This window comes from Chiloscyllium plagiosum, unplaced genomic scaffold (genome assembly GCF_037043375.1).
Source record: "Chiloscyllium plagiosum isolate Xiang-an unplaced genomic scaffold, Cpla_swu_hap1 HiC_scaffold_8, whole genome shotgun sequence".
NCBI lineage: Eukaryota > Metazoa > Chordata > Chondrichthyes > Orectolobiformes > Hemiscylliidae > Chiloscyllium > Chiloscyllium plagiosum.
Genome location: NW_028270146.1, coordinates 57,381,119 through 57,396,138, shown reverse-complemented (window position 1 = coordinate 57,396,138; position 15,020 = coordinate 57,381,119). Strand labels below are relative to the sequence as shown.

The 15,020-nt window shown below is 49.0% G+C and overlaps 1 pseudogene; it reads left to right on the top strand.

The window, feature by feature from the left end:
- Window positions 1–6,874: 6,874 nt before the first annotated feature.
- LOC148149406 (uncharacterized) lies at window positions 6,875–8,814 on the top strand (annotated as a pseudogene).
- Window positions 8,815–15,020: the final 6,206 nt, after the last annotated feature.

Here is a 15,020-nt window from a genome sequence, read left to right as displayed (position 1 = left end):
TCCGCCCCCACCCCCTCTCCGGCCTATCACCCTCACCTTAACCTCCTTCCACCTATTGTATTCCCAACACCCCTCCCCCAAGTCCCTCCTCACTATCTTTTATCTTAGCCTGCTTGGCACACCTTCCTCATTCCTGAAGAAGGGCTTATTCCCGAAATGTCGATTCTCCTGCTCCTTGGATGCTGCGCTTTTCCAGCAACACATTTTTCAATTCTGACCAAAAGCCAAACCTCAGTGGAACACATGTAACCAAGGTGGGGAGCGTGGACACTATGAGTAACCATGATACCCTGTCAGCCCATAGTAGAACAACAGAGCTTGAATAGTGGCGGTGGCCGAGACGGTAAAGAGTCCCATTGGTAGAGAGCACACTGGGCTAGAGGTAGATTTCTGGGCCTGTCAGGAGGCATTGGGTCAGTAGAGGTGGCCGGAAGGGTATAGAGTCCCACTGGTAGATAGCACACTCTATTGAACCGGCATTCCAACCGACCGGTAGGTACCGACTAGTAGTGGTGGCCGGGAGGATAGAGAAGTCCCAATGGTGGAGAGCACACCTTGCTAGGAGGCTGCTACAGCCGTACAGCCAGGGGGTAGAGAAATCCCAGAGGATTAGGAACACTTTACTGTTCCTGGTATCCGTGAGTACACAACCTGCTAAATGGCAGATCAAAGCTCTCAGAGGGATACTGCTGGTTCCCTTATTGAGAAGTACAAGACAGATAGACAGGGCTGACAGAGCAAATGAAGAAGAGTGGATGGGATCCATCCCAGACATTAGCACAACAGAGACAGTGGATAGATAAGCAGAAACGGAATAAAACTAAAACGATAGGGGTAATGTTAGTACACCAATTAGCAGGCCGAATTGAATGAGTGCCTACACGAGTAGGTGGAGAAAGGACCAGGAGCAAGTTGGAGAACTGGAGGTCGGAATAAAAAATTTAGAATTCACCTTGGAAAAAATGCGAGTGGAGAGAGAAACTGACTGTCTCCCCTCCTACAAAACTGTCCAGCAGGAGCCAACTGCTCCCTCTGTTGGACAAACCATGCAGGAGTATACCTTAGCACCTGTTACCAGAGGAGGCACAGAGTCGCAACCTAAAGCGAATTATAAACCCTTCACTCCAGGGGAGAGGCAGTAGATTATGGCCTCCCTGGGCAAATTACAGCCCCAGAGCGAAAACACCAGCTTCTGGGAAGAGCTAGATAGTGCATGGGTAGGGCACCAACTACACCTGAGGGACATATAGCAGCTGGTCCAGGCAGCTTTCCCAGCAGACAAGTGGAGACAGGTAGCTGGCAGACCCGATGCCACAGCAGCTCGAGACTTTAGGGGAGGGCGGTGGGCGCATGCCATTGCCCTCACAACAGAGATAGATGCCCAGCTGCCCCCCTTCACCAACTTTAAAGAAGAAATCCAGAGGGTGCTAGAAAATGCTCCCACAAATGGAGCAAGATCACAAACACTAAACAACTAACAGGGGAAGGAGCCTCTGAATATGGGGAATGACTACTTAGGAGGATCTATCAAGAATGCTCAGGTCAAGCAAACCCAGATCAGGGGGACCAGGCATTCATCCAAGCTTTCAAAGGTGGGCTCTCTAGCGGCCACCAAGCCATCTTGAAAATGTGAGTAATAATGTCCCAGGATTATGATGACCTTGTCGAGTGGGCTAGCAAGGTGCAGGATGCAGAAGCTCCTGCAGCAAGGGTAAGACCTGACAAAGCAGCCTCCTGGAATGAAGGCAAGAATAGAATAAAACAATCCTGCCACAACTTTGCTAGAGAGTGTAGGGTCCCATGAGCAGGAGATAGATCAGGGATCAATGTAAAATACTGCAGCCACTGCAAAGGAACAAGACACATAGAAGTAGTGTGCTGGGAAAAGCATGGGGCACCCCCAAACACCACCCAGAATACTGCGGAATTGTGGAGTCCCGAGGTCAGCAGAGCTGACAATCAACTGCCCCCATTCGCAAGGGTAAGGGAGAGGGGAGAATTTACGTGCCTGCAGTAATAGGAGAGAGGGAATGTGAGATGCTAGTGGGCACTAGGAAGCTTTAGGGCTAGTATTGCAGAAATTGGTAACTGCAGGGTTAAAAGTCAGCCCCACAAAGGCACAGATTGGCAAAACACAAGTGTTATATCTGGGACACCTTATATTCCAGGGACTCAAAGAAATGCCCAATGACCGTAAGAAGGCAATCCAACAGATGCCACGACCTGCCGCTGTCAGGGAAGTCAGAAGGTCACAGGGCTATTCAACTACAGTCAGAGCTTTATACCCAAATTCGCAAAATTAGCTGAACTGATCCAGAGACTAATTAAAGGAGGCAAGCCCATCTTGGAACCTGTAACCTGGGGCCAGAACAGGAGGAGCTGAAAATGTGTTGCTGGAGAAGCGCAGCAGGTCAGGCAGCATCCAGGGAACAGGAGAATTGACGTTTCAGGCATAAGCCCTTCTTCAGGAATGAGGAAAGTGTGTCCAGCAGGCTAAGATAAAAGGTAGGGAGGAGGGACTAGGGGGAGGGGCGTCGGAAATGTGATAGGTGGAAAGAGGTCAAGGTGAGGGTGATAGGTCAGACTGGGGTGGGGGTCAGGAAGAAGATTGCAGGTTAGGAAGGCGGTGCTGAATTCGATGGATTTGACTGAGACAAGGTGGGGGGAGGGGAAATGAGGAAACTGGTGAAATCCGAGTTCATCCCTTGTGGTTGGAGGGTTCCTAGGCGGAAGATGAGGCGCTCTTCCTCCAACCGTCGTGTCGTTGTGGTCTGGCGATGGAGGAGTCCAAAGACCTGCATATCCATGGTGGAGTGGGAGGGGGAGTTGAAGTGTTGAGCCACAGGGTGGTTGGGTTGGTTGGTCCGGGTGTCCAAGAGGTGTTCTCTGAAACGCTCCGCAAGTAGCCGGCCTGTCTCCCCAATATAGAGGAGGCCACAACGAGTGCAGAGGATGCAATAGATGATGTGTGTGGAGGTGCAGGTGAATCTGTGGCGGATATGGAAGTTTCCTTTGAGGCCTTGGAGGGAGGTGGGGGGGGGGGGGTGTGGGCGCAAGTCTTGCACCTCCTGCGGTTGCAGGGGTGTGGTGAAAGGGTTAAAATTATGTCCCAATACATGTGTGAATCTTATTATGAATATGTTACCGGAATGGAAGGTGTTGCTTAGTCTTGCCCTGTTGTTCGCATGAATATGTTACCGGAATGGAAGGTGTTGCTTAGTCTTGCCCTGTTGTTCGCATGAATGTTTAGATCTCGAAAGAGTATATAAGCTGGGAAAGTCCCCAGTTCGGTAGAGTCTGCTCCGGGTTACGTTTAACCGCCGAGCGTGGGTTGTTGGCAACCGCTCTACGAGAACTGACGGCTCCCAGTTCCGGTAACATGTAGAGTGAGTATAAACCAGACCCGTTGTAAGTACGAGACCTGGTTGAGGCGACACTGCGGGTAATAAAATACTCATATTCTAGCAAACTCGTCTCTCAGTTCTTTTCTCCTGGTCTGTGTCAGACTACTCTCCTGCGAACCCGATCCTTGAGAATTTATAAAACATTTTGGCGTAGTCGGCAGGATCAATCGCAATTGGGGAGAGATTTTGATACAGAACAATGTTTGGGAAAAGGACTAAGAAACCAGAAGAACAAACTGTGGAGGTCCCAACCGTCCCGGGATGGCAGGGACCGTGGCATGACGTGGCAGTTTGTTTGAGGAATGGTGGGGGGGCGACCGGAAAACTGGGAAGCCGAGGGCGTAGGAACCCCAGTGTCGCTGCTGTCTACCCTTGAGAGGATCCCAGTCCTGCCGAAGAACCCCTTGCCTGGGGTACAGCGGAGGATGTGGGCAAATGGTGGGGGGAGACCGGAAAACTGGGAAGCCGAGGGCGTAGGAACCCCAGTGTCGCTGCTGTCTACCCTTGAGAGGATCCCAGTCCTGCCGAAGAACCCCTTGCCTGGGTTACAGCGGAGGATGTGGGCAAATGGTGGGGGGCGACCGGAAAACTGGGAAGCCGAGGGCGTAGGAACCCCAGTGTCGCTGCTGTCCACCCTTGAGAAGATCTCAGTCCTGCCGAAGAACCCCTTGCCTGGGGTACAGCGGAGGATGTGGGCATGTGCGGCGGCTTGTAGACAACAGTCAGACAAGCGCCAAAAAGCTGAAGCAGAATTAGCCCTCCTGAAACATGAGCAGGGACTCAGTTCGGGAGATGCCTCTATGTTGAGGCAGGAAATTATGAAGTTAAAGGCTGAATTGACAGCATTAACTGAACTAGCAGGACGAACTATTATGTATCTGTCTGCTAAGAAACGGAAAGAGAAAAGGAAGGTCCCTCGAACCCCGGACCCAGTACAAGTACGGGCGTTTGTAGCCCAGTTAAATAACGGGGATCGGTGGGATATCGATCATTGGGATGGAAACATTTGGGGAGATTCAGATGATCAGTATGAAGATGACCCACCCGTACTCCAGGCTAAACCAGTAGTTAGGAGAAAACAAGTCCAGAGACGCCTCCAGGTGCAGCGGGAAGTAATGTTAGATGGGGAAGGGAATCCCATACGGAATGAACAGGGGGAGGCAATTATGCATTAATTACCGCGGGCTCAGCCTCCTGCGGAATTGGGATTTTGGTCCTGGAAATTGCCCCCGGCAGGGGAACGATACACCCCCTTTGAGAAACAATTGTTATCATGTTACTGGAGCTTGGTGGAAACTGAAGCTCTAACTATTGGACATGAAGTGATCATGAGAACAGCTATTCCTATCCTCCCGTGGGTACTCAGTGACCCCACTACCCACAGGATAGGAACCGCCCAAGAGAGCAGCATTATCAAATGGAAATGGTACGTGTCAGAAAGAGTGCGGACTGGACAAAAGGGAGTGTCAGTCCTGCATGAGCAAGTGGCGGAGGCCCCTGAGGAAGGGGAAAAGCGGTTTGAGGTGATTGAGTATAAAGAATCACCCGTCAAGATGGGCAAACGGTATGATGAACTGACCCTGGATGAACAAACCACGGCTTGGTTTGTAGATGGGTCAGCCCAATGGAAGGCAGGACAACGTAGATGGAAAGCTGCCGCTTTTAATCCGAAACAAGGTATAACCCTAGAAGAACTAGGCGAGGGGAAAAGTAGTCAGTGGGCAGAATTAAAAGCAGTACATATGGTGGTCATGCAAGCGGGGGTCATGGGAGTTTATTTGTTTTCTGACTCCTGGTCAGTGGTTAATGGCATGACCCAATGGATGCCAACTTGGCAGGCCAATCAGTGGATGATTCAGAATAGGGAGGTATGGGGTAAACAATTATGGGAAGATATATGGGAGAAGGCTCGACATCTAGATATATATATTACCCATGTAGACGCTCATACATCCCGAAATGATGCGGAAGCTTTACATAACCGATATGTAGACGGCATTGTCCGAGCCATGAGTGTACAAAGGGGCACCTCAGTGGACTTGGCTAGATGGGCACACCTTAAGGCCGGACACTGGGGAGTGCAAGGAACCTTGCAGTGGGCTCGAGATCGGGGAATAGATCTTATGGTAGATGATGTCAAGACTGCAGTAAATCAATGCGAGCAGTGTCAACATCAGCGGCAGGGAGTGCCCCAACATATGATGGGACATATACACCGAGGAGAGGGACCGGGACAGAGATGGCAAATGGACTTTGTGGGTCCATTACCTTCCTCACAAGGATGTAACCATATATGTACAGCTGTGGACACTATGTCTGGGGTTTTGGTAGCCCATCCCTGTCGACATAACAACCAACAGGCTACCTTACGGTGTTTAGATTTGATCGAACAATTTTATGGATTGCCCATACAGGTCCAGAGTGACAATGGCTCCCATTTCACAGGAGGGATGGTGAAGCAGTGGTGTCATGATAACCATGTGGAGTGGATTTATCACGTGCCCTACCATCCGCAAGCTGCGGGACTTATTGAACGAATGAACGAGCTTCTAAAATCCTCCCTGCGAAAGGCAGGAGGATGTAATAATTTAACAGGTTGGAAGAAACAATTGATTCGGGTAGTAAAGCAAATTAATAACCGCCCATTGGGAAACGGGGTGACGCCCTTGAATCGGATGATACGGGTGTGTGATACCCCAAAGGCACAGCCTATTAAAATGTGGAAATTTGCTAAGGAAGCTAATATTCCCGTAAGGGCCACACCGGCTTTGGCTGGACTGGACTTACGAGCGTTAACTACACAGACTTTGGTCCAACAAAAACCTACGGTGATTAAGACCGGATTAGGATTGATTTGTCCCCCTGGAACCTATGGGCATATCCTCCCGCGATCGGTATTGTCACTAAAGGGGATTGATGTAATGGCAGGAGTAATTGACGCGGACTACCAAGGAGAATTGGGAGTAGTCCTGGTCAACATCACATCTGAACCTTATGTGATACAGAAGGGAGACAGAATAGCACAATTAGTTATTAAACCATGTAACCTTACAACGGTGGAAGAGACGGGAGCTCCCGTTAAGGTTACTGAGCGTGGGACGGGGGGATTTGGGTCTACTGACACTAAGGGTGCCAAGGTATGGGTACGCCAGACAACTGGTCCCCCCAAACCGGCAGAGATCATAGCCCAAGGAAAAGACAGTCTGGTCACCATTATGTATCCTGGGGAATCAGTCTGGAGGAGTGTGCCAGCTCAGTCGTTGGTACCCTTATCGAAACAAAATGTAGGTTGGAAAATTAGTAGTGAGGAACGACAGCAAGATGATTTTAAGTGCGCGGCAAATCAATGGTGTACAATTTTAGATCTCACGAGTGATTGTCAAATGTATACTTGTATACGATGTTATAAGGGGAGAAATGTAACTTTGATAACCCCTAACTGTACATTGATGTTGAATGCAACGGTGAATATGTGTCATTGGAATATAACCGCTCGTGAATGTGAAAGCTCAAACGGGACACGATGGAACATCACGACTGGAGATGAGGACATCTGGATCAGCAATGGAACAGTTATTCAAAACCGGACTCGAATGTTATGGCTGATCTTGGTGCGCCCTAACGTCTCTGACGCGCACCGCACACAGTTGGCTCCCATTATGTCAACTTGTCAGCAGATGGCCCAGGCAGTACTGCACACTGATGTTCACTGGCAGGTGCGGCTGCCGGCTATCCCAGAATGCCAACATAAGAGGAGGCGGCGTGCATGGTATGACACTCTACTGGGAGGTGCAGGAACTGTCATGGGTATCTCAAATGCTATTGACTCTGAGGTAACCCGTACTAAATTATCCAACACAGGACAGGCTACTTCACAAGGGCTGCACACCATCGGGAGATGGATGCCTTCTGTGATGATGACTCAAGAAGAAACAGCTAAAATATTGATGCAATCCCTACAATGGGAACTGAATGTTTGGAACGCTACTCAACAACTGTTTGAAAACATTACAGCTCAATTAAATTGGACTGCCTGTCATATTAACATATTGCATGCACAGATGCAGAAAGAACGATTCTTGCGCACGGTAACGTCCCCTAATGTACAAGCTTGGAGGGGAATATGGAATGTATCCGAGAAACTGTGGATGATGACACATCCAGAGAAAACATGGTGTAATACAACTATGTTACCATGAATGTAACTCGAACTGTTACGGTCTGTCAATATTATGTATTACCTGTGAGTACGTCTTCTGGATACTATTTCCTGAAAACAAAGGGGCAGTGGTTTAGCCCAGATACCAATATTACCTATGATCTGTCCGCCTGTGAACAGACTGATCAAGGTAAAGCTTGCCTACTGATGGACAGATATCGGGACCCTTGCTTGACTAAGGGAACGGCCCTGTGCGAATGGACTGTTGAAACTCCAAGGGACATGATGTGGCAGATTGGGCCACACACGCTCTGTGTGGCTACCAATAACCCACATCCTACGCTTCCCACAGTACCGTTCTCGGGATGCCTCTCAAATGTCTATCAGTGGCAATGGCAGAATCAGACCTATCTGTTAACCAATTATAGCAGTGCTCACCACTTTACCAAGGTGCAGTGGAAAGTGCTGATGAATCCTTGGAACATTTCCCTGGATCGGTTTAAGCGAGCATTGGACCGATCCGAGGAGCTTAAGCAGATATTACGAAAGCATCAAACCAATGTCACCAAGGTTACAGTGTCTACCTTTATACATGGACAGGAGGTAGTACACGCTGCCCATGTAGTGGAAGTAGAGTCAGCTCATCATTGGTGGGATATGTTGAGTGGTATGTCCTCCACTGCGGGGAAGTTCCTATTCCCACCCTTATCGATCCTGGTAGGAGTCCTGGTGATCTTAACATGCTGTAATATCCTGACTTGCTTGTATATTTGGCGTGTACGTAGACGCTTGTTGGAAAAAATATATATGGGCATGATGTAACACATGTATTGGGCCAATCAGTGGAATGTGGTGAAAGGGCTAAAATTATGTCCCAATACATGTGTGAATCTTATTATGAATATGTTACCGGAATGGAAGGTGTTGCTTAGTCTTGCCCTGTTGTTCGCATGAATATGTTACCGGAATGGAAGGTGTTGCTTAGTCTTGCCCTGTTGTTCGCATGAATGTTTAGATCTCGAAAGAGTATATAAGCTGGGAAAGTCCCCAGTTCGGTAGAGTCTGCTCCGGGTTACGTTTAACCGCCGAGCGTGGGTTGTTGGCAACCGCTCTACGAGAACTGACGGCTCCCAGTTCCGGTAACATGTAGAGTGAGTATAAACCAGACCCGTTGTAAGTACGAGACCTGGTTGAGGCGACACTGCGGGGAATAAAATACTCATATTCTAGCAAACTCGTCTCTCAGTTCTTTTCTCCTGGTCTGTGTCAGACTACTCTCCTGCGAACCCGATCCTTGAGAATTTATAAAACAAGGGGAAGGTGCCGGGAGTGGAGGTTGGGTTGGTGGGGGGTGTGGATCTGATGAGGGAGTCACAGAGGGAGTGGTCTTTACGGAATGCTGATAGGGGAGGGGAGGGAAATATATCCTTGGTGGTGGGGTCTGTTTGGAGGTGGCGGAAATGACGGCGGATGATGCGCTGTACATGGAGATTGGTGGGATGGTAGGTGAGGACCAGTGGGGTTCTGTCCCGGTGGCGGTTGGAGGGACGGGGCTCAAGGGCGGAGGAGCGGGAAGTGGAAGAGATGCGGGTGGAGGGCAAAGTCGACCATGTCGGGGGGGAAATTGCGGTCCTTGAAGAAGGAGGCCATCTGGGTGTACGTTTTTGGAACTGGTCCTCCTGGGAGCAGATGCGGCGGAGTCGAAGGAATTGGGAGAATGGGATGGCGTTTTTACAGGGGGCAGGGTGAGAGGAGGTGTAGTCCAGGTAGCTGTGGGAGTCGGTCGGTTTGTAGTAGATGTCCGTGTTGATTCGGTCGCCTGAGATAGAAATAGAAAGGTCGAGGAAGGGGAGGGAGGAATCTGAGACTGTCCAGGTGAATTTGAGGTCGGGGTGGAAGGTGTTGGTGAAGTGGATGAACTGTTCAACCTCCTCGTGGGAGCACGAGGCGGCGCCGATACAGTCATCGATGTAGCGGAGGAAAAGGTGGGGGGTGGGGCCAGTGTAGTTGCGGAAGATGGACTGTTCCACATATCCTACGAAGAGGCAGGCATAGCCTCTTCAGCCAATTCTCAAACAGACTTGCTACCACAGCCATATCTCCTTCCTCAGCACCTGCCTACGGAACCGACTTATCCCTCACGGACACCGGACTACGTTCCGACCAACAAGCTCTTCCGCCAGAACAGGAGGAGGCATACAGTCAGCTTAAAACTTGACTCATATCAGCGCCCAGGCTAGGGCTACTAGATCCCAGCAAGGATTTTTACATCCACTGTAATAATGAGGCAGGGTTTTACTCCACAGTGGTCACCCAAGACCACGGTAGCAGGAGAAAGCCCATAAGGTACTATTCAATTATAGAAGGGCCAATAATCACCAGGTTGTCCAGGTGCATAGCAGCCTCAGACTGTGCCGCTTGTGCCGTTAGGGTTAGCGAGCCCATAGTAATGACAGGGAATGTCATCCTCACACTAAACACACCCTATTAGAGATGCTAAACACAGGCAAACTGAGGGCCATCTCCAATGTGAGAAGGGCAAAGTGGGAGGCAGTTCTTTTACCCCCAAGTCGGTCCATGGTAATAGTCAGGGATATGGGAGAAAACACAGCTGAGGGAATTGTAGACCCAGGGGAACCACACAACTGTGGCGATATAGATGGGGATAAGGATAGGGGGTGAGTAAAAGATACCCCCTAAACACAGCCGAGGAGACCCTCTTCGTGGACGGGTCACGAAGATACGTAGCAGGGTCGCCCCGAACAGGATAGGCTATGGTAAATGATAAGTTAGAAACAGTTATGTCCGGGAGAATTGATGGAAGTCAGTCCGCACAGGCAGCAGAACTGGTAGCACTCACCAAAGCACTGGAACTAGCAAAAGGAAACACTGTGAATATATACACACAGTTAATATGTCTTCGGTGTAGTCCATGATACATGGTGACATGGGGTAGAAGAGGGTTCACCACCATGGGGGACGCCCTATCAGACACCAATTAAGAATTCAGGCACTATTGCGTGCTAGTGAACTGCCAAAAGAGGCTGCAGTAATAAAAATAAAGAGCCATCAAAAAGAGCCAGCAAAAGAGAGCCCAAATTGGCTACAATTTAAAGGAAAGCAGGCAGCAGACCGAGCAGCTCAGAAAGCACTCGAACAAGAAGCCATTAATAAGCCTGCAATAGCCACTATTGAATTAGCGAAAGACACTATCCAAATTCAGCAGCTGCAGGAGGACACTCCGCAGGAAGAGAAAGAACAACGGAAACTGCAAGGGGCATTCAAAAGGGAGGATGGTGTCTGGAGGTGAGCAGACAAGGTGATAGCATTAGCATGTATAAAGAACATATTGCTTGAACTATACCACGGGCTCTCCCATACAGGTAGAGAGGCCATGACAACAAGCCGAAGGAGAAAGTGGTGATGGAAGGGGATGGGAAGAGATGTGGCCAAGTCCTGCTGCAGGTGCATGGCTTGTGCACAACATAACCCAGGGAGACCCATAAAAGTTAGGATGGGACACCAGCCCAGACCTAGGGGACCTGGGAACACCTTCAGATAGATTTTACAGGGCCACTACCACCTTCCCATGGGAAACGTACTGCCCGGTCATCATAGACCAATTCACCCGGTGGGTAGAAACATTCCCAACCAAAAGCTGCACTGCAACCACTGTGGCCAGAATATTAGCAGAGGAGGTAATCCCTGGGTGGGGGGTGCCCCTCCAGATCGACTCCGACCATGGTAAACATTTTACAAGAAGAGATATGAGGACTATCTGCCAATTGCTCAGCATTAGACAAAAAGTCCACACCCCCTATCACCCCCAGAGCTCAGGGATGGTAGAGAGAATGAATAGAACGCTCAAAAATGCTTTAGCTGAGACTATGCCAGCCTCAAGCAGAGCATGGGCTGAAGTGCTGCCAGCCATACTGATGAGATTAAGAGCCACCACGAATCAGGCAACCGGGCTAACCCCATCTGAATTAATGACCAGGCGAGCAACGCAGTTGCCAGAGACAATAACCACAGGTGGCACTGATGTGGGTCCACTAAAAGATAAAATTTGGCAGTACGTGATAAAATTAAGCGCCCAAAAAGGACAGGGCAGGGGAACTCAAAGTCTTCCCTGATGTTCCAGCAGCAGGAAGCCATGTCCTGGTGTGAGCATTGCCTGACAAACCAGGCTTTGCCCCAAAATGGAATGGGCCATACGACGTGGTAATAAGTGGGGACACATGTGCCTGTCTAGATATTAAAGGAAAAGGCACATGGAAGCATTGAACCCAACTAAACCTGTTTAAAGACTCCTGTAGCCAAACTAATGTTATTGACCATTCCCCAGGTGCAAGCAGCAAAGACAGACAAGACAATCATTCGGATAGAGTACTGAAAACACAACAGAACAAGGCATGACTGCACCTCCTAACAGAACAAAGACTTTCACTGTTAACTATTTTAACTGCAACATGTACATACTTACTTGTATTTCATTGTATTGTAAGTGTCACAACTGTCGGGAACATGCCAGGTTTTGAAGATAACCTCTTCTATAAAATCCACCTAAGCTTGCATGGGAACCGAACTGTCTGTACCCACTGGCGCGATCAGTGGAATCCGGTGTGGACTCCTCGCGACCTGTATACAGTAGACACCTTGGGAGCACCATGTAAAGGGCAGATAGGGAAATACAAGCAAGGAGGAGAAAGTGAGGTCTGCAGACGCTGGAGATCAAAGCTGAAACTTTATTGCTGGAACAGCACAGCAGGTCAGGCAGCATCTAGGGAACAGAAGGGCATGTGCCCGAAACGTCGAATCTTCTGTTCCCTAGATGCTGCCTGACCTGCTGTGCTGTTCCAGCAATAAAGTTCCAAATACAAGCAAGGACTCCAGGGTAGATGTGTGCAGCTGGACAGGACCACCAGCCGAGGGAAGGGAAGACCCATTTACAACCCGGTAATTACCCACTCTGTTTCACAGGACAGGAATGGGGATGTGTTTATGCCCTGGTTTCCAAAAATGACTCATGCGACCCGACTCAGTGCACTTATTAGCATTGTACAGTCACTAGGGGACAGTTTACCTGCACCTGCAGCGAGCAGGCATGCTTGAATGTCACCACCGACAGACAGTTCATATGTGATCAGTGCAATGGCACCCATGTCAGCTCTGCCACGTGGACATACCTGTTCGATACTTACCAGCAAGGGACTTGGGCAACATGGCTGGACTGACAAACAGAAGGACAGGACAATGTCTGTTACCAAGTGGCGACGGGATTTGTTTTCCTATTTTAGGGGACTTGTGCGACAGATACCCCAAACATCCTAAACCTGTTTGCAGTAGGGCCAATTGTGCCCCTTACTGTACCATGCCCCGCGGGGGACATATTCAGAGAAGGATAGTGACCTACTCCATCAGTCAGGAGTTCTATGCTGACTGGCAGATCCCACCACTTTGGAGCCACTGGGATGTGGATTTCTGGGATCTCTATCTTTGGGGGGGGGGGCGCACAGCAGGAGTCGTCAGCGCTAAAGACCAAAATTATCTTGTATGTGGCCTGACTATCCTAGGCAACAGTACCTCGAAAGCTCTGGAAGCAATTAACACAGAGCTGGCTGAACTCAGATTCTATACACAGCAGATACGTTACACGGTGGCTTATCAATTAGCACAGCAAGGGGGAGTTTGTACAATTATTGGTGACAATTGTATTACCCATGTTATTGATGCCTCTTGTAATATTACAGAAGCCATCAAGAATATCCGAGATCAGCTAGACAGTTTTCGACAGGGGACCACAATTACACACAACTGGCTAAATTGGTTGCTAGGTAAATCTTGGGGACCCTATTTGGCACACAAGATTGCATTTATGCTGGCATGCTTGTGGGCCTCGCGTATTTAAAGCTCTGCTGTAATGCGCTACTGACAAGAACTGTACCAGCAGCGAGTGTCACCACGGAAGAGCACCCAACAAAATTGGCACTCCATGATATCCCTCGGGAGGGGGAGCACCTAGAGATGATCTACCTCGACATTTGAATTGGGTAGTCTGCGGGAGATCTCCTAAGTTGCCTCCTTGACCACAAAGGAGGGGGAGTGAAGAGGGAGATTGCACGGGACAGGGTGACACTAGGCACATGGAGAGACAAGATGGCCACTGAGCTATCAGTTGGCCAACTTGACACACAAGATGGCCACCAGATCACAATATGGAGAGAAACAGCTAAGCAGATAAAGACACTGCCTGGGGCCACCAGAATGCCAGCCCAATGCATTCACAAGCCAGTCGATTAGTTTAAGGCGGGTGGGGGAAAGAATACACATGAGTAACAAATACCGCCCGCCAAAGTATCTGGGTCCAGCCAACACCTGTTATAGAAATGCTAACAGACTCAATACAAAATGCTAATAGCTAGGGCTACAGTAACCGTCCTTTTCAGGAAGAGCGATTAGCGCCCATTACTACAGCAATGGATTCCCATGCAGACACTGAAACTGACAATGACTACACAGAAATTAACAAAGGTTATGCTAGAACTGACAAAGACTGTATCGAAACTATCAATGATTCTGCAATGATTGCCATAAACAAACCATGTTACAAATACAATATTCCCATCACAGACCTATTGTATCACAAGATGTATAAAAGTTTCTTGACATGTGCTCCAGGTCGAGAGAAGACTCACAGCTGACCACTGTGCTGTTGGTGTCTTTCCCTCCCTGGAGCTTCGGTATTTCCTTGTGCAATAAACTCTGTCATTGAACCCCGATTCTGACTCCGAGACTGGTGTTTTCCCCACAACACTATATAAATAGAAGGGTTTGGAAGGATATGGGTCAAGTGCTGGTAAATGGGACTAAATTAATTTAGGATATCTGGTGGGCATGGACGATTGGACCGAAGGGTCTGTTTCTGTTCTGTGCATCTCAATGACTCTATCTCACAAATCTGCCACTTAAAACTAATGAGACAAAAAAATCCAAATAAAGGCTTTATTGAGGTGAGCTCTGGTCAGTCATGTACACCTGGAGGTCATCAGATGTACAGACAGTGACTTGTAGCAGAGCACCACCAGGTCAGTGTCAGGCACACAGACAGAATGAGCAAATAGATTCACATCTGAACTCACATCTCCCAGCCTGAGAATCTGAAGCTGTGCTGAGTCATTCTAGTGAAGACCTTCAGAATCAGCTCAGCAAGATCCCAGGCTTGTGCATTTACAACTGCAAACTATTTTGTTGTTGAATCTATGATTTCCACGACCTCTAACGTCCTGCAGGATCCACATCCCTTTCTAAATTTGCACCATATTCCAGGTTCTGCAGCCCTTCCTACCTCTGTAACATGCGCCAGATTTTATACCTCTTCCTTCGTCTGCAATGTTCCCAAGAAATGCACTGGAGAATGGCAGTGGTTACAGAGATAGGGAGAGATATCAGGACTGGAG